The sequence below is a fragment of the Apium graveolens genome, chromosome 2, assembly GCF_009905375.1.
Source record: "Apium graveolens cultivar Ventura chromosome 2, ASM990537v1, whole genome shotgun sequence".
Classification (NCBI taxonomy): Eukaryota; Viridiplantae; Streptophyta; class Magnoliopsida; order Apiales; family Apiaceae; genus Apium; species Apium graveolens.
Window position 1 is genome coordinate 277,652,176 of NC_133648.1, and position 4,966 is coordinate 277,657,141.

General features: G+C 39.4%; 1 non-coding gene across 1 annotated transcript; it reads left to right on the top strand.

Moving 5' to 3' along the window:
* Positions 1-2,429: 2,429 nt before the first annotated feature.
* LOC141709643 (small nucleolar RNA R71) lies at positions 2,430-2,536 on the top strand. The gene has a single exon (XR_012570208.1). It is a non-coding gene; the product is annotated as a small nucleolar RNA R71 (small nucleolar RNA).
* The last annotated feature ends 2,430 nt before the right edge of the window (positions 2,537-4,966 follow it).

Here is a 4,966-nt window from a genome sequence, read left to right on the forward strand (position 1 = left end):
AATATGCATGCAAATGCAACTATATGAAATCACATAAAAAATAAACAAATATGTCCTATATGAACAATCATGCAAAAATATGAATGAAATACAACTAAACATGCAACATGAATCTATATGAACTATATGAACACACACAAACTAATCCTTACATTATCACCCCCAAACTTAAAACTTTTAGTATCCTCATTGAAGGTAATAATAAGGATTTCAGGCACACCTAGTTGTCAGGAGGATCACCCTTCTCGGGTGGAGGATCAGGTGGCCAATCAACCTCGACACCAGTGGCTCGGAAAATAGTGCCCAAAACCTGTGTCAAATATGCAGCAAAATGACGGTGAATGTCGTGCATGGCCTTCATACGCCTAGTTACTCTCCTGTACTGCTCATCACCAACACCAGTCCTATTAACTACCTGCTGTACATGAGAAGAACCCTCTATAGGCACTGGAGGATTCGTTCGGCTACCCTCTACATCATCAAAAATATATCCCAAACCCTTATCATGGGGTGCACCTAAGAATGCATAACTCAAGTGATCTGGTAGTGGGTGAAGCTCAAGTATGGAAACATCTTCAATAGACGGCTCGAGACGTTCCTGAGAAATTTTTAGCTCTGCTAACCCAAGAGAATCGAATGGCATATCCAACTTCCTCTTCAACGGAAGTACATTCAAAACCTACAGTTGCTCTGCTCCTTCCTTGTCATCAATAACTGATTTCCCCATTAAGGATCTCTCGAAGGTCTCTGACTTTGGTAATTGCTTAAGTTCCGAATTCACGATAGAGTCTACCCACTCTACTTTAAAGCACTCCTCTTTAGCTGTGGGTAACTTTATTACCTTGAACACATTAAAAGTGACCTTTTGATCGTGAACCTTCATCGTAAGCTCTCATTTTTGCACATCGATCATAGTTCGACCAGTAGCTAAGAATGGTCTCCCCAAGATAATGGGAATCTTCTTATCCTCCTCAAAGTCAAGAATTACAAAATTAGCAGGAAAGATAAGTTTGTCCACCTTGACCAACACATCCTCCACAATGCCTCATGGATATGTAATAGAACGATCGGCCAACTGCAAGGACATATATATTGGCTTCGGATCAGGTAGACCAAGCTTCTTGAAGATAAATAAGGGCATCAGATTGATTCTAGTTCCCAAGTCACATAAACACTTGTCGAAAGACAAGTTTCCGATGGTGCAAGGAATAGTGAAGCTTTCAGGATCTTTAAGCTTCGGAGGCAACTTCTGTTGCAGCACAGCACTGCATTCCTTTGTGAGAGCAATGGTCTCTAAGTCATCAAGCTTCACCTTCCGAGAGAGAATACCTTTCATAAACCTCGCATAGCTAGGCATCTATTCAAGAGCTTCAGCATAAGGTATGTTAATATAAAGTTTCTTGAACACCTCCAGAAACTTAGCAAATTGCTTATCCAACTTCTGCTTCTGCAGCCTTTTAGGAAAATGAGATGGAGGATATATCTATTTCTCCCCTGTATTACCCTCAGGAGGAGTGTGTTCCACAGTTTTCTTCCTTGATTCCACTTCTGCTTCCTTCTGCACATCTTCTTCATCCAAAACTTCAGATTTTGGAACTTGAGATTTTTCAGGGCTTGCAACCTTCCCAGACCTAAATGTAATTGCCTTAACCTGCTCTTCTTCTTCCCTCTTGCCTGGAACTTCTATATCACTAGAAAACGTTCCTAGTAGTCGATTCAATAAGGCGTTAGCAATTTGTCCTATCTGGTTCTCCAGAGTCTTGATAGAAACAACATGGCTTTGGCATATAAGAGCCTGGTTTTTGCACATAAGCCGCAACTCCTCCAATTCAGATTTTTCAGTCGAAGATACACCTGCACCTCCATAAGTTTGTTGTTGAAGTTGGAGTTATTGTCTTGGTGTGAATTATTGCTGAAAACCAGGAAGATTGGATTGCTCATTTCCAAACTGCTGGAACGGTTATTGCATCACATTCTGATTATTGCTCCATATGAAGTTAGGACGATTCCAGTTGTCAGGATGATAAGTGTCTGGAACTGGTTGTTGCGATCTCTGAGAGTTGCTCACAAACTGAGCTGATTCACTAGATATAGCGTATTGCTCCGTCACATGTGAACCTGCACATAGCTCACAAACACTGGTTATCTGATTAACACCATAGTTAGCCAGAGAATTGATCTTCATAGACAACTCCCTTATTTGAGCAGTGATAGCCGTAGCTGTTTCCACTTGAAGAACTCCTACTACCTTGCCTTGTGGCAATCTCTAAGTTAGATATTGATATTCATTAGCAGCCATCAGTTCAATTAGATCATAAGCTTCCTTATAGCTCTTTGCCCATAATGCTCCACCTAATATTGTGTCGAGCATGGGTCTTGACTGTGCTCCCAACCCGTTATAAAAATAATTGATGATCATCCAATTAGGAATTCCATGATGAGGACACTTCCTAAGCATCTCCTTATAGCGCTCCCAAGTTTCATATAAAGATTCTTCCGATTGCTGCGCAAATTGAGTAATAGCATTTCTGATTGTAGCTGTCTCAGCTTCACAACATCTTCAGAAACACCGTTGAACTTGAAGGTGTCGCAGATCTCAATGAAATCCCAAATATGCATATTGGGATCTTCCATTGGAGACCCCCAAACTGGATTGAATTCTGCACCCTTTGAATTATGCCAAGCTTGATCTCAAAGATATTAGCTGTGATAGCTGGCCTGACAATGCTAGATTGAATGTCATTGATCTTGGAATGAGAAAAATCCATCAAGGCTTTCGTTCGTGTTGCTGGATCTCCCATTGTAATGAGTACCTGAAACACAACAAGTAAACCGTGAAAGTAAAAGAATCCGAGTCAGTGAACTTTAACGACCACTGATGATAAGCACGTAAACTAAAAATTAACACCGAGTCCCCGGTAGCGGCGCCAAAAACTTGTTAGGGCGAAAACACGCGCTAATATTCATGCAAGTATACGCGTTCGCAAGTAGTATAAGATATAAATCAAATTCGTTCCCACAGAGACTGGTTTAGGTTAAGTTCAATTTATGCACCTATGCAACAATGTATGGTTATCGCTCAATGCTAAGACAAATAAAAAATTGGGTTTTGATTAAACTAAGATATTATACTAAAAAGCATTAACTAAGAGAATTGAGGTTGAATTACTTATATGAGACAAACATGGGATCTTAACTTCATTAAATACTTCATTCAATAGCCTTTTTGTTCTTAACCTTAGCATGCAATGGTGATGACACTAATCAGATAACACAAAACTAGTAAACACTAACTTTTATTGTACGAATACCCTACTACCAAGCATCCACAAAAGAGATAGAAGTTGAATAGACACCAATTATGCTTAGTCCTTATATGTCTATAAGAATTGAAAACATAATGGTTTAATGCGCAAGTTATCTATCGTGATTACATAGGGCAAGTAAGATGGTTAAAATTACCTACGAATCATGCATAACAAATACATGAACCTATGCTAGCATGGAAAGTTCTAAATCTCTATATTCACTGTCGCTTCAATAGAGATTAGCACGCTATCTTACATGTTAGCTATGCATATAAGTCGATCAATACTAGGATATCAATCAATCACCACACAACAAGATATCGAAACAAATTAACTATAGAAATCCATAAGTAAATCCGTTAGAACCCCACGATAACGATTAGTTCATAATCGAACTCATCATCACCATGGGTTCCAATAAAAGCATGATAATAAACAATATAAGAGTACTAGGGTTGAAGAACAAATCGAAAACAAGCATACAAGTATCAACTATATTGAAGAAAATAAGAGTCTTCTTCTTCGTAGCCTTCTCGTGCTCTCTAGGTTTTCTTATTGCTCTCCCAGGACTCCTGGTTGTTAAAAACATGATTTTATTGATATATATAGGCTTCTGGTTGTTCTGGGCTTCCAGACTCTCAAAATCAGACTGGAATCAGGATTCTGTGAAAACGACCTAGCGTGGCCGCGCGCTATCCCAGCGTGGCCGCGCTCTGTTTTTGTGGTTCCGGCATGGCCGCCCCGCTTCTCAGCGTGGGCGCGTCGTGCTACTATTCTTTCAGCACGGCTGCCCCGCTTCCCAGCGCGGGCGGGCCGTGCTTCTGGATTTTTGCTCAAATTTCTTCTTTTGCTTGTAAGTTGAGTTTCGCTTATCAAAATTCGACGATCCAATAGTCCATGCAAAGCTGACAAGATTCTCTACAAATTGAGAATGGCCTAGGCTTCTAATTCTGATCTTTTTTTAGCATAATTCTTTGAAAAGCTTTTTTCTTCCTTTAACTGATGCCTGAAATGCAATAACACAAAAATACATCAAAAATACCAACAACTTGAGTCCAAAACACCAATTTAAGCCTGAAATGAAGCATTCCAAGTAGATATAAAATCCACTTATCATTTGTTATAGTGTTTATCGATGATATATTGATATATTCCAAGACGGAAGAAGATCATAAGGAGCATTTGAGGATTTTCTTAAAAATTTTGAGAAAAGCAAAGTTATATGCCAAGTTTTCGAAGTGTGAGTTTTGGCTAAAGGAAGTAAAATTTCTTGGACATGTAGTCAATAAAGAAGGAATCAAAGTAGATTCAGCCAAGATAGAAGCAGTGATGAATTGGGAGAGACCCAATACTCCCACGGAGGTCAGAAGTTTTCTGGGATTAGCCGGATACTATAGAAGGTTTTTGCAAGATTTCTCTAAGATTATTGTTCCATTAACAAAGTTGACAAGGAAGAACGAGAAGTTTGTATGGACGGATAAGTGCGATAAAAGCTTTCAAGAATTGAAGAAGAGATTGATGACCACCCCAGTGTTGGTGTTACCAGATAAGAAAGGAGAATTTGTGATCTTCAGCGATGCTTCGTATAAAGGACTTGGATGTGTATTAATGCAACACGGAAAAGTAATAGTGTATGCGTCAAGGCAGCTAAAGCCACA